The sequence below is a fragment of the Triticum urartu genome, chromosome 4 (genome assembly GCF_003073215.2).
Source record: "Triticum urartu cultivar G1812 chromosome 4, Tu2.1, whole genome shotgun sequence".
NCBI lineage: Eukaryota > Viridiplantae > Streptophyta > Magnoliopsida > Poales > Poaceae > Triticum > Triticum urartu.
In genome coordinates, this window is record NC_053025.1 from 37,242,818 (window position 1) to 37,270,450 (window position 27,633).

A 27,633-nucleotide genomic window follows, 5' to 3' on the forward strand; every position below is an offset into this window, starting at 1 on the left:
CGGCCTAGATTTCCACGATCTGGCCCCGAACTTTGTCCTCAACATCTCGGCGTTTATCGTCGTGTGCGAGGCTTTCCTCCGCATCCGCCCCCATTTCGGCCTATGGCTCAAGACTTTCAATGTCAAGCCGAAGGTGGTGCGCGGCAACCAGGCGGAGTGCGGAGGCGCCATGGTGGGCAAGATGGCCAACGTCCTATGGCTCGAGGGCTCCTTTGTGGAGACCCTGAAGGGGTGGCAATCGGGGTAGTTTTACATCACCGAGCCGCGCGACCCTGAATGGGTCGCAGCCCCCGTGTTTCGATCCGGACCCCCTACGCGGCTCACCTCCTGGAAGAATATGGGCCTGTCATGGGGTAAAAAAGGAGAGCTGACCGGACTCCAAACATGCATCCAAACCCTGGTGGACAAGAAGCTCAAACTTGTCAATGTTGTCCAGGTTATGCTCATCCGCCTGATCCTCCCGTGTCAACAACGGGCTTTCAACCTGTGGGAGTTCGACCCGGCGCGGCACCAAACTTTGAGCAGGCTCTTCGACATGACGTACGAAGATGCCTGGAAGGTGCTTTTTAAGGGCACCGAGGCCCCCGCATCCGCTACCGAGGATCGCAGATTCAGTACGCAGCGTCACGCTCATGCGGTAAGCTATTTTTTTTCCTTTTACAGGGTATCAATTTTTCATAGTTTGACTCCATGTGGGATCTAAGCTCCCTTACCTTTGACAGGATTGGCAGGTGACGTCCGGACAGATCAGCTGTCCGGCTCCTTTGCCCAAAGGCCCAGCGGACGCTCGCTTGGCGAAGCTGCTGGTTCGGGCACCCTATGTGGTGCTGGAGAAGAAGGCCGCGAAAAAGGCCACGGGGACTCGAAAGAGTGCCCGGCGCTAGGAGGTGTCGGATCCATCATCCGACGGTTCCGAGGCGCATTCCTCCCGTGAAGACGAGGAGGAAGAAGAAGAGGCCTCTCCCCCTCCAGCGGGAGGAGAGAAGAAAAGGAAGGCCGACCTCTCTGGGGAGGCCGGAGGGTCCAAGAAGGGGAAAACCCTTCCTCCGGACTACTTCACCGCGCCGACGATGGCGGAGAGGAGTGGCTGCCCAGGGCCAAGCCCCTGGCAAAGTCGTAAGTATCCGGATACCAGAGTAATTTATAGTATTCGTTTATTGCACAGCTTTCCCTTACGTCGAATATGTTTATGCAGCCCACCCAAAGAACGGCTCGACGCGTCGTCGAGCGGTTCACTGGACTCGTCGGATGTGAACTCGCTTCCGACGGCTTCCTCCCCCCGCCCTACGGACGACACCGAAGTGTTGTCCCAACAGGTTCCAAGCTGGGAGGAGGTGGTCCTGGAGGCGCCGCAAGGCGACCTCCCGGACTCCAGGAGTAAAGGGGATGAAACCCCCCAAGGCTCCAAGTCCGGCTCTAGGCCGGACACCGCTCCGGAACCTTCAAAGGTTCCAGAGTCCGGCGGGGGACCTCCTTCCAAGAGGAGCAAGCCCACAGTGCCGGTGGCCCCCGTCCAACCAGAGGTGCCGGACAATATGTTGGAGGCGCTCCAAGGCGCGTCCATCAACGAGGAGCACCACACTATTATGAGTGCGGTGGTCCAGAAGGTTCAGTCCGCCAAGAGCGGACTGACTGAAGCTTGTACTAGCCTCTTAACAGGCTTTGAGGTAAGTAAAGAATGTGTAAATAATATTACCGCATAGACAGTAGCCCCTGATGCTCTGTTTGGCATTCGAGAAGAAAAGCCGAATAGAGGATCAAATAAAATTCGCAGGAGTCTAACAAAAACGAGTCAATATGCGTATGCAGGCTTCTCTGCTTGCATCCGCCGCACTGACTGCGGAAGTGGACACGCTAAAGCAGAACCTCGAGCGGTCCGAGCAAGAGCTTGGGCGTGCCAAGAAGCAGCTCGAGGACAATGAAGGTAAGAAATACCTTGTTTTTAAATATATATAAAAAGGTGCAATTGCAAAGAATGACAGGATTATCGTGGCTATTGTAGGGGCCACGTCTGAGGTGGCGACCCTTAAGCAAGCGCTGGTCGAGGCCGAGAAGAGGGCGGCCTCGGAGCGCACCTAGCGGGAGAAGTATGAGGCCGAGGTTGGCAAGGTACGACAAGAGCTCCAGGCTCTCATGGAAAAACATGAGAGTTTGGAGCTTGACTCAAAGACGCGAGCGTCCGAGCTCGCGGTGGCTATGGAAAATGCCAAGTCTGCCAAGGCCGAATCCCAGAAGACCCTCCAGGAGTTGGATGAGGTGAAGAAGATAGCGGCGGGTAAGGCATTCTTTATGCAAAGCAAACACATAAACGTGAGTTACTTGTTACTTACCCGAATCCGGAGCTCTCCAGGAGCGTTCGCAGATCTTCCCCGGAGTGTGTCCAATGTCGCCACATTCTATCGAGCCGAGGAGGGCAGCTCGACAAAGAAGGTGTTCTGGTCTCAGTATGCTGAGGCCGGACACCCCGTGCCCCTGAGCGACCAGCTGAAGCAACTGGTCGAGCTCCACAAGGCGGCCGAACAGGCCATGAAGGGCCTCATTGTTCAACTGTGGCCTGGAGGGGCTCTGCCTGGGAGCTATTTCGGGCTGGTGCGGCGGCTGGTGGAGGCCTGTCCAAGGCTCAAAGTCATCAAGTGCTCCGTCTGCATTGAAGGTGCCCGTAGGGCCCTTGCCCGTGCTAAGGTGCACTGGGGCAAGCTGGATGCTAAGAAGCTTGTGAAGGATGGGCCACCGCCGGGGAAAGAGCATCGCAAGCCCGAGAATTACTATAAGGATGTTCTGAAGGGTGCCTGCCTTGTGGCGGATGAATGTTCTAGGGATGTAATTTTTGAGTGAAACTTGCTCGTTTTGTCCTGTGCGCTGAAAACTTGTTCATATGCGCTAAGCAATGCTGTTGGAATTTAAAATATTACCTTCTGTGCGGCTGTTTATCAATTCTGAGAGATGGCGAGTCGTCGGCTTCTGCCCCCGTGCCGGTAGTGTTGGGGTGTTCGAGGATAAACCTGAGCGCTCTTTTCCCCATGTTTGGGTCCTTTGAGGGAGGCGCTCAGCCCAACGAACAAGGCAATCAGACTATAATGCGTGAACACTCTCACTTAGCCATAGAATTCTATAATTTTAAATTTCGGCGAAGCCCCTGGTATTCGGAAGACCGAGTTCGGGGCGCTATCCACGCCTTGGCCGGACAGAGCCGGCTCCTCGCCCTAAGCGGCATAAGTCTTTAGGGACTCAAAAAACCTCTCGAACAGCGACCAGCTCTCACTTCATCATGACAGTCAGTTTTAGCTTTCTCCACTGAGGTGCTCGACCCAGCTCAACTGGGGCACAATCGCAGTGGTTCTCCTAGTGCTACCTTAGCCGATATAGCGGAACGTAAGGCACCAAAACATAGGAGCCGGGTAAACCCAACTATTGACCCAAGACATGATTCGGAGCCGATGCATATAATGCTATAAGTTCGGGGTGCCGCACTTGTTAAAGTGTTCGTACTTCTCACACCATATTGAGGGGTACTAAAGCCCCTGGCGTATTTTGGCCGTACCAACGTGTACGGGTGCAACATGTCGTTAAGGAACATATATAAAGAAAAAAGGTAATGCAAAAATAGACGAAAGCTATGCATTGTTTATTAAAAAGGGCTGCGATCAAAGCAGAACGATACAAATAATGCGATAAGTGAAAGGTTGGACTAGTTAACATGTCCGTTCCAGGGGCAAGCTGCGGAATAGTATGCAGAACAGGTATACTGCTAGTGTTAGAGACCACCTGGGAGTTCCGTAATGCAGCGTGGCTTGTCTGCTTCCCTAGTTCTTGCATCGTTTGTGCGGCAATTGAACTGCCGAACAGGCCTTCCGAAGGATGGAGTCCTGAAAGTAAGAGAAAATTAAAAAATCGGCAGCCCCTGGTATGGTTTAAGCCGTGTTTCGGGCGTGCCGTGATGGTGCCCCTCCCCCTGTACCCATGGTATCTCTAGAGCGTAGTTATGTACGCGAAGTACTGGCGTCGCCTTTTTGCGAGGGTTGGGGTTGGGGCCGCATTGCTATGCCTGATCGGATCGTGCCAGGCGGTCTTGTTGTAGGTTACTCCGGGCGCGCTTGACGGTGTCCGGTTGTTTAGTGGCCGGACTGGAGAACTGCCTGGAGAGGCTGCTTTGTACTTCCACTACAAGGGCCGCAGTGTGCTCCTCCGTTTGGAGGGAGCGTTCGATGTTTCCATTGATCGTAATTACTCCTCGAGGGCCTGGCATCTTGAGCTTAAGGTATGCGTAGTGCGGTACCACATTGAACTTGGCGAATGCGGTTCACCCGAGCAGTGCGTGATAACCACTGCGGAACGGGACTATGTCGAAGATTAACTCCTCGCTTCAGAAATTATCCGGAGATCTGAAGACCACTTCAAGTGTGACTGAGCCTGTACAGTTGGCATCTACACCTGGTATTACGCCTTTAATGGTCGTTTTGGTGGGCTTAATCCTCGAGGGATCTATGCCCATTTTTCGCACTGTATCCTGGTAAAGTAGGTTCAGGCTGCTGCCGCCGTCCATAAGGACTCTAGTGAGATGAAATCCGTCAATAATTGGGTCTAGAACCAATGCGGCGAATCCTCCATGACGGATGCTAGTGGGATGGTCCCTTCGATCAAAGGTGATCGGGCAGGAGGACCATGGGTTGAACTTTGGGGCGATTGGCTCTACCGCGTATACGTCCCTTAACGCGTGCTTCCGCTCCCTTTTGGGGACGTGGGTTGCGTATATCATGTTCACCATCCGCACTTGTGGGGGAAAACCCTTCTGTCCACTGTTGTTCGGTGGCCGGGGCTCCTCGTCGTCATCGCTATGCAGCCCCTTGTCTTCATTTTTGGCGTTTAACTTGCCTGCCTGCTTGAACACCCAACAATCCCTGTTGGTGTGATTGGCCGGCTTTTCGGGGGTGCCATGTATCTGACACAAGCGGTCGAGTATTCGGTCCAAACTGGACGGGCCCTTAGGATTCCTTTTGAATGGCTTTTTCCGCTGACCGGATTTAGAGCCTATGAATCCGGCATTAACTGCCGTATCCTCACAATTGTCGCCGTTGATGCGGCGCTTCTGCTTGTTGCGACGCGACCTGCCACTACTATCCCTGGTGTCCGAATTACCAGGGTTCTTGGTCATATTGTTGCTACGAGCAAGCCAGTTGTCTTCTCCCGCGCAAAAGCGGGTCATGAGTGTCGTGAGTGCTGCCATAGATTTCGGCTTTTCCTGTCCATGGTGCCGGGCCAGCCACTCGTCACGGATATTGTGCTTGAAGGCTGCTAGGGCCTCAGCGTCCGGACAGTCGACTATTTGATTTTTCTTTGTTAGGAACAGTGTCCAGAATTGCCTGGCCGATTCCTCTGGCTGCTGAATTACGTGACTTAGGTCATCAGCGTCTGGGGGTCGCACATAAGTGCCCTGGAAATTATCGAGGAATGCGGCTTCCAGGTCCTCCCAACAACTGATTGATCCTGTTGGCAAGTTGTTAAGCCAATGCCGAGCTGGTCCTTTAAGCTTGAGTGGGAGGTATTTGATGGCGTGGAAATCATCGCCGCGGGCCATGTGGATATGAAGGAGATAATCCTTGACCCATATCGCAGGATCTGTTGTGCCATCATATGATTTGATGTTTACGGGTTTGAAACCCTCAGGGATTTGATGATCCATTATTTCGTCTGTGAAGCATAGTGGGTGTGCGGCGCCTCTGTACTGGGCTATATCATGACGTAGCTCCAATGAGCTTTGTCTACTGTGTTCGGCCCTGCCGAATTTGTGGCCGGCGTGACGGTTACCGTCTCGAGCCGTGGGGCGCCCCCGCGATCCGTAGATCGATCTTGTTTGCCTTGCCTTGTCCTCCAACATATCTCGTAAGTCTGGCGCATATTCCCGTGCCTTGGTACGGGGTGCGGCTTGAGTGGAGGGCCGAGAGGCCTCTCTGTCGCGGCCACGAGGTGGCCGGTCGGCCGCATCAAGTGCTTCCTCCTCTAATCGGGGTAGCAACCTGCGCTTTGGGTAGCTCTTGGAGGGGCGTTCGAGTTTATGCTCTTCGGCCGCGAGGACTTCAGTCCATCTGTCGACTAGCAAATCTTGATCAGCTCTAAGCTGTTGCTGTTTTTTCTTGAGGCTTCTTGCCGTGGCCATAAACCTGTGTTGAAAACGCTCTTGCTTGACGGGATCCTCTGGCATGACGAATTCGTCGTCGTCGAGGCTTGCCTCGTCTTCGGAGGGAGGCATATAATTATCGTCCTCGACCTCTCTGTCTGCCGCTCTCTCATGAGGGCTGGTTTCTCCATCCTCCTGTGCTAAATCTTGCTGGAGGGGGTTTTCTTCGGCACTTTCCGGAGTATTATTATCTCCCGTGCTGGAATCACCGTATTTGTTTTGGCGGGATTTTGAGCGGCGCCGCTGACGCCGGCGCTTAGGCTGTTTCTTGGAGGGGTCGTCCTCCGCTGTTCCATCGTCATCTCCTTCTTTTGGGGTGTCCACCATGTATATGTCATATGACGAGGTGGCTTTCCAGGGCCTAGTAGGCGCTGGTTCTTCATCATCTCCTTCATCGGCGTCCATACCGTCGATGTCTTCGGAGTCGAAGTTGAGCATGTCGGTTAAGTCATCGACAGTGGCTACAAAGTGGGTGGTGGGTGGGTTTTGAATTTCTTCATCGTCCGAATCCCAACCTTGCTGACCGTAGTCTGGCCAGGGCTCTCCTGATAAAGAGAGAGACTTCAGTGTCTTCAGAATATCGCCGAAAGGCGAGTGCTGAAAGATGTTCGCGGCAGTAAACTCCATAATCGACGCCCAATCAGATTCGATCGGCAGGGGCGCGGAGGGTTCGGAGTCCGGAGAGGAGTCCGGCTCCTTGGAGTCACGAGTCTCGCAGAGTGCGGGGCTGGTGTTCGGCTCGATCGCCGTTGGGATCGCAGCCCCCGAGGCGGCGTCCAACCACCCATCCTCGATCGGCGCAGTTGGCTCTGAATTAAGGGTCGAAGCCGATGCGGGTGCGGCCTCCAGGGCACTGTTCGGTGGCAGAGCTAGATCATGCTCGTGGTGACAGTGCGGCGCGCTCGGCAGTGGCTTGAATCCGTCGAAGATCAAGTCCCCGCGGATGTCAGCCGTGTAGTTTAAACTTCCAAATCTGACCTGACGGCCAGGGGCATAGCTTTCGATCTGCTCTAGATGGCCAAGTGAATTGGCCCGTAGTGTGAAGCCGCCGAAGACGAAGATCTGTCCGGGGAGGAAGGTCTCACCCTGGACTGCATCGCCATTGATGATCGTAGGAGCCATCAAGCCTGATGGCGATGACACAGAGGAACTCTCAATGAAAGCACCAATGTCGGTGTCAAAACCGGCGGATCTCGGGTAGGGGGTCCCGAACTGTGCGTCTAGGCCGGATGGTAACAGGAGGCAAGGGACACGAAGTTTTACCCAGGTTCGGGCCCTCTCGATGGAGGTAAAACCCTACGTCCTGCTTGATTAATATTGATGATATGGGTAGTACAAGAGTAGATCTACCACGAGATCGGAGAGGCTAAACCCTAGAAGCTAGCCTATGGTATGATTGTTGTCGTGTATGTTGTCCTACGGACTAAAACCCTCCGGTTTATATAGACACCGGAGAGGGTTAGGGTCACACAAAGTCAGTTACAATGGTAGGAGATCTACATATCCGTATCGCCAAGCTTGCCTTCCACGCCAAGAAAAGTCCCTTCCGGACACGGGACGAAGTCTTCAATCTTTTATCTTCATAGTCCAGGAGTCCGGCTGAAGGTATAGTCCGGCCATCCGGACACCCCCTAATCCAGGACTCCCTCAACCGGCATTGTGCAAATATGCTTTGAATTCTTCTTTAATTCCCACACGGTCCATAAAATTTTCTGACGGCCATTCGCAAGGCCGTATTGGAGTGTCTCTTGGTGGATCCTCGTCAGCATCGCGCAAGCAATCCTGGGTCCTTGCTTCTTAGAGGAACCACCTTGGAACATCTTCCTAAGCATAATGTTTTTCTCTGAAAAATTCTGAAATTTTTAGTAACTTCAAACAAAAGTGAACCAACTTCAATAAAACTGATAGCAACTACTCCTACAAGTGCCTAGAGCCTATATCAAGCATTAGAACTACTTGGAACCATATAAATTTGACATGCAAGCTCAAGAACATGGTCACCTATGCAGCACAAATTTGCAAAGAATAAAGCACTAGAACAAAAACTAATTGGACCAATGGAGGAGCCACATACCAAGGAACAATCTCCCCAAACAGTTTTGCGAGAGGTGCTTTGAACAAGGAGATCAAAAATCACAGCAAAAGTGGCCGGAACTCGTGCTTGAGTTGGTTTTTCGGGTTTGTGTGAGACAGAGGAAGAAGATGGGTGCTGGGATGAGTGGAGGAGGGCCACCGTGGGCCCACGAGGCAGGGGGGCGCGCCCTAAGGGGGGGGGCGCCCACCACCCTCGTGGCCAGGTGGCAGCTCCTCCCGTGGTAATTTTTGCACAGTAAATCCTCAAATATTCCTGAAAAATCATATTAAATTGGCATGGCATTCTGAGGACTTTTATTTTCGGGATATTTTTATATTGCACGGATAAGCCAGGAAACAGACAGAAAAAAAACTATTTTTACTTTATTTCTACTAATTAACAGAAAGTATAGAGAGGGTACAGAAGTTTGTGCTTCTAGTTTCATCCATCTCATGCTCATCAAAAAGAATCCACTAACAAGGTTGATCAAGTCTTGTTAACAAACTCATTCCGATAATCATGAAACCGGAGAAATTTCGAATGACACTAAGTTACCTCAACGGGGATATGCACATCCCCAATAATAAGTATATCATATTTCTTTTTGACAATAGGAAGAGGAAATTCAAAACCTCCAATTATAATCGATGGAATTTTTCCAATGGAGTTGATACTATGAACTTGAGGTTGTTTCCTCGGAAAGTGTACCGTATGCTCATTACCATTAACATGAAAAGTGACATTGCCTTTGTTGCAATCAATAACAGCCCCTGCAGTATTAAGAAAAGGTCTTCCAAGAATAATAGACATACTATCATCCTCGAGAATATCAAGAATAACAAAGTCCGTTAAAATAGTAACGTTTGCAACCACAACAGGCACATCCTCACAGATACCGACAGGTATAGCAGTTGATTTATCAGTCATTTGCAAAGATATTTCAGTAGGTGTCAACTTATTCAAGTCAAGTATACGATATAAAGAGAGAGGCATAACACTAACACCGGCTCCAAGATCATATAAAGCAGTTTTAATATAATTTCTTTTAATGGAGCAAGGTATAGTAGGTACTCTGGGGTCTCCAAGTTTCTTTGGTATTCCACCCTTAAAAGTATAATTAGCAAGCATGGTGGAAATTTCAGCTTCCGGTATCTTTCTTTTATTAGTAATGATATCCTTCATATATTTAGCATAAGGATTTGTTTTGAGCACATCAGTTAATCGCATACGCAAAAAGATAGGCCTAATCATTTCAGCAAAGCGCTCAAAATCCTCATCATCCTTTTTCTTGGATGGTTTTGGAGGAAAAGGCATGGGTTTCTGAACCCAAGGTTCCCTTTCTTTACCATGTTTCCTAGCAACAAAGTCTCTTTTATCATAACGTTGATTCTTTGATTGTGGGTTATCAAGATCAACAGCAGGTTCAATTTCTACATCATTATCATTACTAGGTTGAGCATCATCATGAACATCATCATTAATATTTTCATTAGGTTCATGTTCATTACCAGATTGTGTTTCAGCATCAGACATAGAGATATCATTTGGATTATCAGGTGGTTCAGCAATAGGTTCACTAGAAGTTTGCACAGTTCTATTATTTTTCTTCTTCTTCTTCTTCTTTTTAGAAGAACTAGCAACATCAATATTATTTCTTTGAGAATCTTGCTCTATTCTCTTAGGGTGGCCTTCAGGATACAAAGGTTAGTCCATTATAAAAGATATCAAGTATTTCAGGTTTCTTAAGAGGATGATCAGGCAAAGCATTAAGTAACTTGAGAAGCCTCCCCCAAGCTTGTGGGAGACTCTCTTCTTTAATATGCACAAAGTTGTATATTTCCCTCAAAGCAGCTTGTTTCTTATGAGCAGGGAAATATTTAGCAGAGAAGTAATAAATCATATCCTGGGGACTACGCACACAACCAGGATCAAGAGAATTAAACCATATCTTAGCATCACCCTTTAATGAGAACGGAAATATTTTGAGTATATAAAAGTAACGCGATCTCTCATCATTAGTAAACAGGACGGCTATATCATTTAACTTAGTAAGATGTGCCACAACAGTTTCAGATTCATAGCCATAAAACGGATCAGATTCAACCAAAGTAATTATATGAGGATCAACAGAGAATTCATAATCCTTATCAGGAACACATATAGGTGAAGTAGCAAAAGCAGGGTCGGGTTTCATTTTATCTCTAAGTGATTCTTTGTTCCATTTAACTAATAACCTCTTAAGCTCATATCTATCCCTGCAAGCTAAAATAGCTAAAGAAGATTCTTTATCAAAAACATAACCCTCAGGAATAACAGGCATATTTTCATCATCACTATCATCATCGTATTCAGATTCAATAATTTCTTTTTCTCTAGCCCTAGCAATTTGTTCATCAAGAAATTCACCAAGGGGCACAGTAATATCAGGCATAGAAGTAGTTTCATCATAACTATCACGCATAGCAGAAGTGGCATCATCAATAACATGCGACATATCGGAACGAATAGCAGAAGCAGGTTTAGGTGTCGCTAGCTTACTCATAACAGAAGGTGAATCAAGTGCAGAGCTAGATGGTAGTTCCTTACCTCCCCTCGTAGTTGAGGGATAAATTGTTGTCTTAGCGTCTTTCAAGTTCTTCATAGTGTCCAGCAGATATAAATCCCAACTGACTCAAAGAATAGAGCTATGCTCCCCGACAATGACGCCAGAAATTAGTCTTGATAACCCACAAGTATAGGGGATCGCAACAGCTTTCGAGGGTAGAGTATTCAACCCAAATTTATTGATTCGACACAAGGGGAGCCAAAGAATGTTCTCAAGTATTAGCAGCCGAGTTGTCAATTCAACCACACCTAGAAACTTAGTATCTGCAGCAAAGTGTTTAGTAGCACAGTAATATGATAGTGGTGGTAGCAGCAACAAAAGTAAAGACATCAAAAGTAATGTTTTTGGTATTTTGTAGTGATTGTAACAGTAGCAGCGGGAAAGTAAATAAGCCTAAACCAGCATATGGAAAACTCATAGGCACCGGATCAGTGATGGATAATTATGCCGGATGCGGTTCATCATGTAACAGTCATAACATAGGGTGACACAGAACTAGCTCCAATTCATCAATGTAATGTAGGCATGTATTCCGTATATAGTCATACGTGCTTATGGAAAAGAACTTGCATGACATCTTTTGTCCTACCCTCCTGTGGCAGCGGGGTCCTATCGGAAACTAAGGGATATTAAGGCCTCCTTTTAATAGAGAACTGGAACAAAGCATTAGCACATAGTGAATACATGAACTCCTCAAACTATGGTCATCACCGGGAGTGGTCCCGATTATTGTCACTTCGGGGTTGCCGGATCATAACACATAGTAGGTGACTATAGACTTGCAAGATAGGATCAAGAACTCACATATATTCATGAAAACATAATAGGTTCAGATCTGAAATCATGGCACTCGGGCCCTAGTGACAAGCATTAAGCATAGCAAAGTCATAGCAACATCAATCTCAGAACATAGTGGATACTAGGGATCAAACCCTAACAAAACTAACTCAATTACATGATAAATCTCATCCAACCCATCACCGTCCAGCAAGCCTGCGATGGAATTACTCACGCACGGCGGTGAGCATCATGAAATTGGTGATGGAGGATGGTTGATGATGACGACGGCGACGAATCCCCCTCTCCGGAGCCCCGAACGGACTCCAGATCAGCCCTCCCAAGAGGTTTTAGGGCTTGGCGGCGGCTCCGTATCGTAAAACGCGATGATTTCTTCTCCCTGATTTATTTCTCTCCGAAAGCAAATATATAGAGTTGGAGTTGGCGTCGGAGGGCATCCAGGGGGCCCACGAGGTAGGGGGCGCGCCCTAGAGGGGGGGCACCCCCCACCCTCGTGGACAAGGTGTGGGCCCCTTGGTCTTCATCTTTGGCGAGGATTTTTTTATTTTTTCTAAGATGTTCCGTGGAGTTTCAGGTCATTCCGAGAATATTTGTTTTCTGCACATAAAACAACATCATGGCAATTCTGCTGAAAACAGCGTCAGTCCGGGTTAGTTCCATTCAAATCATACAAGTTAGAGTCCAAAACAAGGGCAAAAGTGTTTGGAAAAGTAGATACGACGGAGACATATCACCTATTAACCGGAGGCCCAACCCAAATTGTTGTTTTCTTGCCTATTTCAATGTTTCGAAGAAAAGGAATATCAAACGGAGTCCAAACGGAATGAAACCTTCGGGAGAGTTATTTTAGGAACAGAAGCAATCCAGGAGACTTGGAGTAGACATCAGGGAAGCTTCGAGGAAGCCACGAGGCAGGGAGGCGCGCCCTACCCCCTGGGTGCGCCCCCACCCTTGTGGGCCCCTCGTGGCTCCCCTGACCGACTTCTTTCGCCTATATATGTCCATATACCCTAAAAACATCGGAGAACAAAATAGATCGGGAGTTCCGCCGCCAGAAGCCTCTGTAGCCACCAAAAACCAATTGGGACCCTGTTCCGGCACCCTATCGAAGGGGGAATCCCTCACCGGTGGCCATCTTCATCATCCTGGCGCTCTCCATGACAAGGAGGGAGTAGTTCACCCTTGGGGCTGAGGGTATGTACCGGTAGCTATGTGTTTGATCTCTCTCTCTCTCTCTCTCTCTCGTGTTCTTAAGGTGGTACGACCTTGATGTATCGCAAGCTTTGCTATTATAGTTGGAACTTATGATGTTTCTCCCCCTCTACTCTCTTGTAATGGATTGAGTTTTCCCCTTGAAGTTGTCTTATCGGATTGAGTCTTTAAGGATTTGAGAACACTTGATGTATGTCTTACATGTGCTTATCTATGGTGACAATGAGATATCACGTGATCCACTTGATGTATGTTTTGGTGATCAACTTGCGAGTTCCGTGACCTCGTGAACTTATGCATAGGGGTTGGCACACGTTTTCGTCTTGACTCTCCGGTAGAAACTTTGGGGCACTCTTTGAAGTTCTTTGTGTTGGTTGAATAGATGAATCTGAGATTGTGTGATGCATATCGTATATTCATACCCACGGATACTTGAGGTGACATTGGAGTATCTAGGTGACATTAGGGTTTTGGTTGATTTCTGTCTTAAGGTGTTATTCTAGTACGGACTCTATGATAGATTGAACGGAAAGAATAGCTGCGTGTTATTTTACTACGGACTCTTGAATAGATCGATCAGAAAGGATAACTTTGAGGTGGTTTCATACCCTACCATAATCTCTTCGTTTGTTCTCCGCTATTAGTGACTTTGGAGTGACTGTTTGTTGCATGTTGAGGGATAGTTATATGATCCAATTATGTTATTATTGTTGAGAGGACCTACACTAGTGAAAGTATGAACCCTAGGCCATGTTTCAACACATTGCAATACCGTTTGTGCTCACTTTTATCATTTGTTACCTTGCTGTTTTAATATTTTCAGATTACAAAAACCATTATCTGCTATCCATATTACACTTGTATCACCATCTCTTCGCCGAACTAGTGCACCTATACAATTTACCATTGTATTGGGTGTGTTGGGGACACAAGAGACTCTTTGTTATTTGGTTGCAAGGTTGCTTGAGAGAGACCATCTTCATCCTACGCCTCCCACGGATTGATAACCCTTAGGTCATCCACTTGAGGGAAATTTGCTACTGTCCTACAAACCTATGCACTTGGAGGCCCAATGTAACGCCCGGATAATTAAGCTACAGTGATTCCCCGCTAATGATGCCACATCACCACGGTTACTGTGGTAAACTCTCGATAGTTCAGAACCGAAACAAGTTCAAATTTCAAATAAAAGAAAACAATAAAAGTTTTCAAAAAAATTAAAACAAAAATGTTCGGTGGTTGCCAAATATTACAAAGATAATTATGGTGTAAGGTTCACCATTTTATAAAATGCCTAAGTGTTTATAAAAAAATAAAAACAGAAAAGATAAAAAAAATATATAAAAGGACCCCCCCCCACTGGGCCAGACGGCCCAGCCGGCCAGGCCACCACCGGCCCAACTGGGCAAAGGCCCAGCCGGCCCACCCCCCCCCCATAACCCACACCCCCGAAACCCTAACCCCACCCCGTCGCCCCACTCACCCCCCACTCCCCACCTCTCCTCTCGCCCCCACTCCCCCCCGATCCAATCGGGATCGGGCCCGAACCCATCGCCGCCTCCCCGACGCATCACCGGCGCCGCCCCGCCCGTCGCTCGCCGTCGTCCTCACCCCCTCCCCCTTTCCTGGACCGGAAGGGCCCCCCCCTTCCGTCGCCGCCGCGCCAACCCCCACCGACGCCTCGCCAAGCCCGACGCCTCCCGTCGTCATCGTCGGCACCAGGCGCCGCCGAGCTCCGTCGCCGGATCTGCACCAGCCCGCTGCCCGTCTCCGGCTCACCTCCCCTCTCGCTCCTCTTCCCCGACCCGATCTGGATCGGGAAGGGGCAACGAGCCCGACGCCGCCCTGCCTCTGAAGCCGCTAGACCTCGCCGCCACCTCGCCCCGTAGTCACCCCGCCTCCCTGACGCCGCGTCGCCGGACCGCCCGTCTTCGTCCTCCTCCACGACCGGCCTCCTCACGCCTCGTCGCCCCCTCTCCCCATCAACGCTGGTGAGGCCCCGGGCCTCTCCCCTTCTCTACCTCGCCCCTCGCTCGCGGTCACCGCACGTTAGACCGCCCACGCGTGCGCCTGCGGTGAGCACGCGCTCACCGCGCCCTCTGCGCCGTCCTCACCGACCGCCGCATCCGCCGTGGCCCGCTCCCTTCCATGGCCGGCATCGTGCCCCGCCATGGCTGCCGGCAAGGCACCGCCCGGTCCAGGCGACCCGGCGCCCGCAACCGCGCTCGTTCGGGCGACAACCATCGCCCCGGCGCCCAAAACCCGTTAAGGCCCCCTGTGCCTATGACAGGGGGGCCCACGACCAGAACGCTTTTAACAAAAAAAAGAAAAATAAATAATAAATATAATAATTAAAATGTTAATTAATTAATTAGAGAATTAATTAAAGCGGATTAGATTAACCTAATCATTTAGCTAAAGCTAATTAGCCCTATTTAATTACTATGAGCCTATGACATATGGGCCCCATGCCCCCCCAAAAAAAAGGAATTATAATAATTAATTAATTAGGATAATTAATTAATTTAATTAATTCTGTTTAGTTAACCTAAACCTAATTAGGCTAATTAATTCTGATAATGAGATAACAGTCAGTGACCGACGGGCCCCACCCACCAGTTGACTGGTCAACGGTCAGAGTTGACCGCTGACATCATGCTGACATCATGCTGATGTCATAATTGTATTTCCTAAATTAATTAATTCTGTTAGTCCTAAAAATGATTTAAATCTTTAATAATGAATAGAAAATAAACCGTAGCTCAGATGGAAAAACTTTGTACATGAAAGTTGCTCAGAACGACGAGACGAATCCGGATACGCAACCCGTTCGTCCGCCACACCCCTCTAACCTATCGAACTCGCAACTTTCCCCCTCCGGCTCCTCTGTCCGAAAACGCGAAACACCGGGGATACTTTCCCGGATGTTATCCCCCTTCACCGGTATCACCTACTACCGCGTTAGGGCACCTCTAACGCCGTAACTTGTCTTGTCATGCATCACTATGCATATGCTTGCATTATATTTATTGTTTCTTCCCCCTCTTCTCTCTCTAGACACCGAGACCGACGCCGCTGCTACCCCGTACGACTACGGAGTTGACGACCCCTCTCTCTTGCCAGAGCAACCAGGCAAGCCCCCCCCCTTTGATCACCAGATATCGCCTACTCTTCTCTATACTGCTTGCATTAGAGTAGTGTAGCATGTTACTGCTTCCCGTTAATCCTATATTGATGCATAGCTTGTCCTTGCTACTATTGTTGTTACCTTTACCTGCAATCCTAATGCTTAGTATAGGATGCTAGCATTTTCATCAGTGGCCCTACATCCTTGTCCGTCTGCCATGCTATACTATCGGGCCGTGATCACTCGGGAGTTGATCACGGGTATATACTATATGCTTTATACATGATACATGTGGTGACTAAAGACGGGTCGGCTTGTGGAGCACCCGCGAGTGATTCACGGATTGGGGGCTGAAAGGACCTTTGTCCCAACGGCCCTCTGTGTGGATCTTTGAGGCGGAGCGACAGGGCAGGTTCCGACCACCTAGGAGAGAGGTGGGCCTGGCCCTGTTCGGCGTTCGTGGATACTTAGCACGCTTAACGAGATCTGGGTATTTGATCTGAGTCTGGCCATTTGGTCTATACGCACTAACCATCTACGTGGGAGTAGTTATGGGTATCCCGGCGTCGTGGTATCAGCCGAAGCCTTCTTGACGTCAGCGACGGAGCGGCGCGCGCTGGATTGGACTGGAACGCCACTAGGCTAGGTCTGCTTCCGGCCGCCCACGCAACGTGCAGGTGTGCTAAGGGCGATGGGCCCAGACCCCTGTGCGCTTAGGTTTAGACCGGCGTGCTGACCTCTCTGTTGTGCCTAGGTGGGGCTGCGACGTGTTGATCTTTCGCGGCTGGGCATGACCCCGAAAAGTGTGTCCGGCCAAATGGGATCAAGCGTGTTGGGGAATGTGGTGCACCCCTGCAGGGAAGTTAATCTATTCGAATAGCCGTGATCTTCGGTAACAGGACGACTTGGAGTTGTACCTTGACCTTATGACAACTAGAATCGGATACTTAATAAAACACACCCTTCCAAGTGCCAGATACAACCGGTGGTCGCTCTCTCTCAGGGATACGAGGAGGGGATCGCCGGGTAGGATTATGCTATGCGATGTTACTTGGAGGACTTCAGTCTACTCTCTTCTACATGTTGCAAGACGGAGGCTATCAGAAGCGTAGTCTTCGAAAAGATTAGTTATCCCCCTCTTATTCTGGCATTCTGCAGTTCAGTCCACATATGATACCCTTACTCCATTTGATACCCATGCATATGTAGTGTAGCTCCTTGCTTGCGAGTACTTTGGATGAGTACTCACGGTTGCTTTCTTCCCCTTTTCCCCCTTTCCTTTCATTCTGGTTGTCGCAACCAGATGCTGGAGTCCAGGAGCCAGACGCCACCGTCGACGACGACTCCTACTACACCGGAGGTGCCTACTACTACGTGCTGCCCGCTGACGACGACCAGGAGTAGTTAGGAGGATCCCAGGCAGGAGGGCTGCACCTCTTTCGATCTGTATCCCAGTTTGTGCTAGCCTTCTTAAGGCAAACTTGTTTAACTTATGTCTGTACTCAGATATTGTTGCTTCCGCTGACTCGTCTATGATCGAGCTCTTGTATTCGAGCCCTCGAGGCCCCTGGCTTGTAATATGATGCTTGTATGACTTATTTTATTTGTAGAGTTGTGTTGTGATATCTTCCCGTGAGCCCCTGATCTTGATCGTACACGTTTGCGTGTATGATTAGTGTACGATTGAATCGGGGGCGTCACACCCAACAACGTCTACAAGAAGAAGGTTGTGTAGTAGATATCACCGAGTCAAGACGTACTGGGGGAAGATGAAAGCCATCGATGTTGCAGTGAAGGGTCCACCCAAGGGCAAGGACCATCACGCACCACAACCTTATTTTGAGGACGTCTTAGAGGCTGCCCGCTTGATAGAGGGTCAATGTTCGAAAGGCATAATATTCGAATGAACTCTGCACGAATTGTAAAAGGCAGTTTTTATAATCAGTCTATATTTTAGTTTTGCCTAAAGGCTCTTGTTCCTCCTGTGCGGCCGGTTGTATATGATCTGAAAGGTTTCCAGTCGTCGGCTTCAGCCCCCTCGTAGGAAATACATGGGTGTTCGGAAAAACATCTGATTACTCTTGACCCAACGTCTTGGTCCGTGAAGGAGGTGTTAGTGCGGCGAACCAGGCAACCGGACTATAGGGCATTAACACTTTCACTTAGCCATAGGAGTTTTATGGTGGGTCTATGATATAGCCCCTGGTGTGTACGCGGCTTATTCTCATACAATGCGTTTACATATTCGACCTGAAAGAGGTCCTTCGTGTGATATGAAGGGAATCGCGAAAGATCCCAATAAGTCATCGAGTGGTTGACCAGCTCTCGCCGCATCATGACAGTCAGTTTTCGGCTTTCTCTACTGAGGTGCTTAACCAGGTTAACCAGAAGCACGATCGCGGTTGTTCTCCCTTTACTACCCTAGCCGATAGAGTGGAATGTAGGGTAGCAAGCACAGGAGCCGGGCAACCCAACTATTGACCCAAGACATGATTCAGAGCTGATGCATATAAGGCCAAACTCGCGACGCCGAAGTACGCTATAGAGCTGTTCGGACTTGTCGGCAACTCGTTTGTTCCCATACCGAGCCCCTGGCAAGTTATGCCGAGGTGTATGTTTGAAACAACCATGGGGGCGAAACTCGGTTCTTTTAGAAAAGAGTGGATTATTTTTACTCGGATCTGAGTGATGTGCCAATCGTTTATATAGATAACAAAGCCGTGCCCTGGCTATTTTACATGCCAAGGGTAGAAGGCTGAGGATAAAGGTACTTTACAGGCTCGAAATACTGAGTGCGGTCTACAAAAAATTATTTTGGACCTCTTGTCGCACGTCTACGTCGCCTGTGCTTGTTTAGGGTATTCCTTGAAAGAAATGACTTTTGGATGAGTGTATGAATCCGAACTCCGATAGAGTCAGTGGGTGACCAGCCTTTGAGCCATATGTAGAAAAGGTAGTAAAAAAAGAAGATAGTTAGAAAAACAATAGAGTTTATGGGAGTGCTTGTAGGCCCATCCTTATTGTGCTTCCGCTGATGCCCAGGGTATTTGAAGTGCATAATTATGTATGCGCGGTGCCGACTTCGCAGGCATATTAGGCGAGCGGCGGAAGGTGAATTGCTAGTCCAGTATGGACATTGACCAGTCACGTTGAACGGAGACCGGCGGTGCCATCGCTAATGAGGTATGCAGTGAGGTGAGGCCGCTTTGTAGTTCGGCCGGGGTATCCATAGTATGGTCCTCTGTATGGGGGGGGGGTTCCAGTGCATTCACCTCTAGGGGTGTATGTGACATATGTCATGTTTACTATTTTTACTTCGGGAGGAAACTGCTTCTGTCCCTCGGTATTCGGTTGAAGTGTCTCTTCGCTGTTGCTATCGTCAGGCAGCTTTTTCCCCTTGTGTTCGGCATTTAACTTGCTGGCCTGTTTGAGAACCCAGCATCTTCTGTTGGTGTGATTAGCTGGTTTGTTGGGGTGGCCATGAATCTGGCAGGGCCCATCCAATATTTTGTCTAAATTGGATGGTCTGTCCCTATTTGCCGTGAAAGGCTTTTTTTGTTGGCCAGGTCCGGGGCCGCTGAATCCAGCGTTGACCGTTGTGTCATCTGTTTCCTCATTGTTATTGCGGTGCTTGCTTTTATTGCATGGTCACTGGTGCTATTGCTTCTACGAGCGAGCCAGCTGTTTTCTCCCGCACAAAAGCGGGTCATCAGAGCCGTGAGGGCTGGCATGGATTTTGGTTTTTCCTAACCGAGGTGGCGGGCCAGCCACTCATCCCATACGTTGTGCTTGAAGGCCGCTAGGGCTTATGCGTCCGGACAGTCTACAATTTGGTTTTTTTTAACTAAGAACCTAGTCTAGAGCTTCCTGGCAGACTCCCCGGACTGCTGGACAATGTGACTTAAATCATCGGCATCCGGTGGCCGGATATATGTACCTTGAAAGTTGTCGCAGAAGGCGTCTTCCAGATCTTCCCAGCTGCCAATCGAGCTTTCAGGCAGGCTGTTTAACCAATGTCGAGCTGGTCCTTTGAGTTTTAACGGGAGGTATTCGATGGCATGGAGATCGTCTCCACGAGCCATATGGATGTGGAGAAGGAAATCTTTAATCCACACCGTGGGATCTGTTGTTCCATCATATGATTCGATATTTATGGGTTTAAACCCTTCTGGGAATTCATGATCCATTACTTCGTCGGTGAAGCAAAGGGGGTGTGCGGCACCTCTATACCAGGCCACGATGCGATGTGTCTCTGATGGGGTTCGTCTGCGATTTTCGGCCCGGGCGTGACTGGGTTCGGCACGTCCGGATAGATAGCCGTCGTCGCGTGTTGAGGTGCGTCCTCGCGATCTGTAGATCGATCTGGTATGACCTGCTTTGTTGTGCGGGTCCTGCCAGGGGCCATTTTTATAATCCTGAGCTATTTTATATTTGTTTTGAAGCTTCGGTGGTATAGGCCGCTGTTCGGCTTGAATTGTTGCTTCCTCCCGACCACGTGGTCTTCTGCTAGTCGTATTGCGTGAGGGGGGTACGGACTTCAGTGCATCCTCATCGAACTGAGGTAGCAGTTTGCGCTTCAGGTAACTCTTGGCTAGGCGTTTGAGGTTGTATTCTTCGGCTGCTAGGACATCAGTCCATCTGTCGTTAAGCAGATCTTGGTCAGCTTGAAGCTGTTGCTGTTTCTTTTTCAGGCTCCTTGCAGTGGATATTAGCCTGTGCTTGAAACACTGCTGCTCTAGAGGTTCCTCGGGCATGATGAAATCCTCGTCGTCGAGGCTTACCTCATCTTCGGAGAGAGGGAGGTAATTATCGTCCTCTAAGTCGTCATTTATGGCCTGTTCGCTAGGGTTGATTTGCCCATTTTCTTGTTCCTCCTGTTCGGAGGTTACCTTAATGGGGTCTTCATTGTTTTCGGCATCGTCTGGAGTATTATTTTCTTTGGTGCTAGTATTGATGTCTTTTGAATGACGTGACTTAGAGTGGCGCCGAGGACGCCGGAGTTTGTGCTGTGTCTCAGGAGTTTTATTCTCAACTGGGTTTTCTTTGTCATCGTCGTTGGCTACTTTGTGTGTATCCACTATGTACACATCATACGAAGAAGTGGTCATCCATTGTCCAGTGAATAGCGGGTTTTGGCCCTGCTCCTCGTCAGCATCGTCGTCCATACCGTCGATGTCTTTGGAGCCGTAATCAAGTATGTCGGTTAAGTCCTCGACTGTGGCTATGAAGTGGGTGGTGGGTGGGAAGCGAGATTCTCCATCATCAACCCCTAGTTCGAACCGAACATAGTTCGGCTGTGAGTCCCCCGCCAAGGACATGTTCTTTAGTGAGTTTAGCATATCGCCCAAAGGCGAGTGCTGGAAGATGTCTGCGGCGCTGAATTCGAAGATCGATAAACGATCAAGTTCGGCGTCTGCGGGCTCACATGGTTCGGAACTTATGGCCGGAGACGAGTCCGGAGTTCCGGTGGCTTAGGTATCGTGTGAGATTAAATCCATGTGCGGCTCCAGCGCCGAGGAATCTGTGGCCTCCGTGGCGGGGTTGAGCTTCCCCCTTGGATAGCACAGTATGCTTCGGATCTAAGGCCAGAGCGGTTATAGGAGCTATCTCCTGAATGCAGTCCGATGACAGATTTAGGTCATGTTCAACGAGGTGACCAGGAGCGGTCGCCGCGGTCTCAAATCCGGCGAAGATCAAATCTCCACGGATGTCCGCGACGTAGTTCAAGCTCCCAAATCTGACCTGATGGCCAGGGGCGTAGCTATCGATCTGCTCCAGATGGCCAAACGAGTTGGCCCGCAGTGCGAAGCCGCCGAACACAAAGATTTGTCCAGGGAGGAAAGTTTCTCCTTGGACAGCATCATTGTTGACGATTGAAGGATACATCAAACCTTTTGAGGACGGCACAATGGAACTCTCAATGAAAGCACCAATGTCGGTGTCAAAACCGGCGGATCTCGGGTAGGGGGTCTCGAACTATGCGTCTAAGGTCGATGGTAACATGAGACAAGGGACACGATGTTTACGCAGGTTCGGGCCCTCTCTATGGAGGTAATATCCTACGTCCTGCTTGATTGATCTTGATGAATATGAGTATTACAAGAGTTGATCTACCACAAGATCGAGATGGCTAAACCCTAGAGGTCTAGCTTGTATGGCTATGGTAATGTATCTCTCTCTCTCCGGACTAAGTCCTCTGGTTTATATAGACACCGGGGGGATCTAGGGTTACACAAGGTCGATTACAAAGAAAGGAATCTACATATTTGGTCGCCAAGCTTGCCTTCCACGCCAAGGAGAGTCCCATCCGGACACGGGTGTAGTCTTTGTTCTTCGTGTTCTTCACAGCCCATCAGTCCGGCCCATGGCTAACAGGCCGGATGCTCGAGGACCCCTTAGTCCAGGACTCCCTCAGCCGGCCCTCCCCCCTCCTCCACTCCTTTACATACGGGTGAGGGGGGCACCCCATAGACACACAAGTTGATCATTGTCTTAGCCGTGTACAGTGCCCCCCTCCACCATAATCCACGTCGGTCATATCGTCGTAGTGCTTAGGCGAAGCCCTGCGCCGGTAGATTCATCATCACTGTCATCACGCCGTCATGCTGACGAAGCTCTCCCTCGACAATCAGCTAGATCGAGAGTTCGTGGGACGTCACTGAGCTGAACGTGTGTAGATCACGGAGGTGCCGTACTTTCGGTACTAGGATCGGTCGGATCGTGAAGACGTACGACTACATCAACCGCGTTGTCATAATGCTTCCGCTTATGGTCTACGAGGGTACGTGGACAACACTCTTCCCTCTCGTAGCTATGCATCACCATAATAGATCTTGCATGTGCGTAGGATTTTTTTGAAATTACTGCGTTCCCCAACATTATATATGAATAATATTTGATTCTTCTCTGAATTCTTATATGCATGATTTGATATCTTTGCAAGTCTCTTTGAATTATCAGTTTGGTTTGGCCTACTAGATTGATCTTTCTTGCAATGGGAGAAGTGCTTAGCTTTGGGTTCAATCTTGCAGTGCTCGATCCAAGTGACAAAAAGGGAACCGACACGTATTGTATTGTTGCCATCAAGGATAAAAAGATGGGGTTTATATCATGTTGCTTGCATTTATCCCTCTACATCATGTCATCTTGCCTAATGCATTACTCTGTTTTTATGAACTTAACACTCTAGATGCATGCTGGATAGCGGTCGATGTATGGAGTAATAGTAGTAGATGCAGAATCGTTTCGGTCTACTTGACACGGACGTGATGCCTATGTTCATGATCATGGCTAGATATCATCATAACTATGCGCTTTTCTATCAATTGCTCAGCAGTAATTTGTTCACCCACCGTAATATATGCTATCTTGAGAGAAGCCACTAGTGAAACCTATGGCCCCCGGGTCTTCTTTACATCATATAAGTTTCCGATCTACAATTCTAGTTTACTATTTTTTTAATATTTACTTTCCAATCTATACAGCAAAAATACCAAAAATATTTATCTTATTATCTTTATCAGATCTCACTTTTGTAAGTGACCGTGAAGGGATTGACAACCCCTTTATCGCGTTGGTTGCGAGGTTCTTGTTTGTTTGTGCAAGTACTAGGCGACTTGCATGTAGTCTCGTACTGGATTAATACCTTGGTTCTTAAAAACGGAGGGAAATACTTACGCTACTTTGCTGCATCACCCTTTCCTCTTCAAGGGAAAACCAACGCATGCTCAAGAGGTAGCAAGAAGGATTTCTGGCGCCATTGCCGAGGAGATCTACGCCAAGTCAAGATACCAAGTACCCACCACAAACTTTTATCCCTCGCATTACATTATTTGCCATTTGCCTCTTGTTTTCCTTTCCCCCACTTCACCCTTGCCGTTTTATTCGCCTCTTTTCTGTTCACCCTTTTTCCATTCGTCTTCTTTCGCTTACCTCTTGTGTGACTGTTTGTTGGATTGATTGTTTGTCACGATGGCTCAAGATAATACTAAATTATGTGACTTTTCCAATACCAACAATAACGATTTTATTAGCACTCTGATTGCTCCTCTTATCAATGCTGAATCTTGTGAAATTAATACTGCTTTGCTGAATCTTGTCATGAAAGATCAATTTGCTGGCCTTCCTAGTGAAGATGCCGCTACCCATCTAAACAACTTTATTGATTTATGTGATATGCAAAAGAAGAAATATGTGGATAATGATATTGTTAAATTGAAGCTATTTTCGTTTTCGCTTAGAGATCGTGCTAAAACTTGGTTCTCTTCTTTGCCTAAAAATAGTATTGATTCATGGAATAAGTGCAAAGATGCTTTTATCTCTAAGTATTTTCCTCCCATTAAGATCATCTGTCTTAGAAACGATATTATGAACTTTGAGCAACTTGATCATGAGCATGTTGCACAAGCTTGGGAGAGGACGAAATTAATGATACGTAATTGCCCTACACATGGTTTGAATTTATGGATGATTATACAGAATTTTTATGCTGGATTGAATTTTGCTTCTGGAAATCTTTTAGATTCGGCCGCGGGAGGCACTTTTATGGAAATCACTTTAGGAGAAGCTACTAAACTCCAAGATAATATTATGGTTAATTATTCTCAATGGCTCACCGAATGATCTACTAATAAAAAAGTTCATGCGATTGAAGACATTAATGTTTTGAGTGGAAAGATGGATGAACTTATGAAATTTTTTGATAATAAGAGTGCTTCTTCTGATCCTAATGATATGCCTTTTTCCCCTTTGATTGAGAATAATAATGAATCTATGGGTGTGAATTTTGTTGGTAGGAACAATTTTGGTAACAACGCGTATAGATGAAATTTTAATTCTAGGCCGTTTCCTAGTAATTCCTCTAATAATTATGGTAATTCCTACAACAACTCTTATGGAAATTTTAATAAGATGCCCTCTGATTTTGAGACTAGTGTTAAAGAATTTATGAATTCGCAAAAGAATTTCAATGCTTTGCTTGAAGAAAAATTGCTTAAGATTGATGAGTTGGCTAGGAACGTGGATAGAATTTCTCTTGATGTTGATTCTTTGAAAATTAGATATATTCCACCTAAGCATGATATCAATGAGTTTCTCAAAGCCATGAGAATTTCCGTTGATGAGTGCAAAGAAAGAACCGCTAGGATGCGTGCTAAAAAGATTGCTTTGTGAAGGCGTGTTCTTCTAGTTTTCATGATTATAATGATGAAGATCTAAAAGTTATTGGTGTGTCTCCTATTAAATCCTTGTTTGCCAATATGAATCTTAATAAATATGGGACTGGAGATGAGTCAACTTTAGTTAGAAGGCGTCCCAATGATTCAGAGTTTTTAGATCTTGATGCAAAAATTGGTAAAAGTGGGATTGAAGAGGTCAAAACTTTACATAGCAATGAACCCACTATTTTGGATTTCAAGAAATTTAATTATGATAATTTCTCTTTGATAGATTGTATTTCCTTGTTGCAATCCGTGCTAAATTCTCCTCATGCTTATGATCAAAACAAAGTTTTATTAAACATATCGTTGATGCTTTAATGCAATCCCATGAAGAAAAACTTGAATTAGAAGTTTCTATTCCTGGAAAACTTTATGATGAGTGGGAACCTACTATTAAAATTAAGATTAAAGATCATGAATGCTATGCTTTATGTGATTTGGGTGCTAGTGTTTCCACGATTGCAAAAACTTTGTGTGATGTGTTACGTTTCTGTGAATTTGATGATTGTTATTTAAATTTGCATCTTGCGGATTCCACCATTAAGAAACCTATGGGAAGGATTAATGATATTCTTATTGTTGCAAATAGCAATTATGTGCCCGTATATTTCATTGTTCTTGATATAGATTGTAATCCTACATGTCCTATTATTCTTGGTAGACCTTTCGTTAGAACGATTGGTGCAATTATTGACATGAAAGAAGGAAATATTAGATTCCAATTTCCGTTAAGAAAAGGCATGGAATACTTTCCTAGAAACAAAATTAAATTTACTTATGAATCTATTATGAGATCCACTATGGATTGCATACCAAAGATGACAATACCTAGATCTATTCTTGTTTTTATGCCTAGCTAGGGGCGTTAAAGGATAGCGCTTGTTGGGAGGCAACCCAATTTTATTTTTGTTCCTTGCTTTTTGTTCCTGTTTAGTAATAAATAACTCATCTATCTTGTGTTATGATTGTGTTTTTTATGTTTTAATTAGTGTTTGTGCCAAGTAAAGCCTTTAGGATCTTCTTGGATGATTGTTATTTGATCTTGCTGAAAAAACCCAGAAAGTATGCGCTCATGAGAATAATTTTCGTTTTTAACCAGGGAGCGATAAAATACTGATTCCAACTGCACTAGATCAATATACAAAGGGTCGCGCTATTCGTCACCCTGGGCGAGGAATAGTTATTGTTCACCCCTCTTTATTTTGACATCAATGCACCGTATTTTTAGGTTTCGTAAATTTTGTCTTATTTTATACGTAAAAAGAGAACGTAAGAAAATATATACTCGCCGTAAAAAATATTTTATGTTACTAAAGTTAAAGACGTAAAAACATACATAAAATGCGATATTTCTGGTCTTATAAGCTATTTTTTTGTTTTCTTATACCAAATTTTACATAGTTAATCAATATGAATGTAACTATTTGTATTCCAAACGTAACTTATTTATGAAGCGATCGTAAGATTATCTCGGGTGAAGAATAACTTATTCTTCAACCTGGGTGATGAATAGTATTACTATTATTTAGGACGTCCTAATTTCTTAGGATTTTTGGAGTTACATAAGTATTCGAAACCTGCAGATTACTACAGACTGTTCTGTTTTTGACAGATTCTGTTTTTCGTGTGTTGTTTGTTTATTTTGATGAATCTATGGCTAGTATCAGGGGGTATGAACCATAGAGATGTTGGAATACAGTAGGTTTAACACCAAAATAAAATAAATAATGAGTTTATTACAATACCTTAAGGTGGTGATTTGTTTTCTTATACTAACGGAGCTCATGAGATTTTCTTTTGAGTTTTGTGTTGTGAAGTTTTCAAGTTTTTGGGTAAAGATTTGATGGATTTCAGAACAAGGAGTGGCAAGAGCCTAAGCTTGGGGATGCCCAAGGCACCCCAAGGTAAAATTCAGGGACAACCAAAAGCCTAAGCTTGGGGATGCCCCGGAAGGCATCCCCTATTTCTTCTTCATCTATCGGTAACTTCACTTAAGGCTATATTTTTATCACCACATGATATGTGTTTTGCTTGGAGCGTCTTGTATGATTTTGAGTATTTTCTTTTTAGTTTACCACAATCGTCCTTGCTGTACACACCTTTTGGGAGAGACACACATGAATCAGAATTTATTAGAATACTCTATGTGCTTCACTTATATCTTTTTAGAGCATGGTGGTGGTTTTATTTTATAGAAATTATTGATCTCTCATGATTCACCTATATTATTTACTTATATTATTTTGAGAGTCTATTAGAACAGCATGGTAATTTGCTTTGGTTATGAAATTAGTCCTAATATGATAGGCATCCAAGATGGGTATAATAAAAACTTTCATATAGAGTGCATTAAATGTTATGAGAAGCTTGATACTTGATAGTTGTTTTGAGATATAAAGATGGTAATATTAGAGTTGTGCTAGT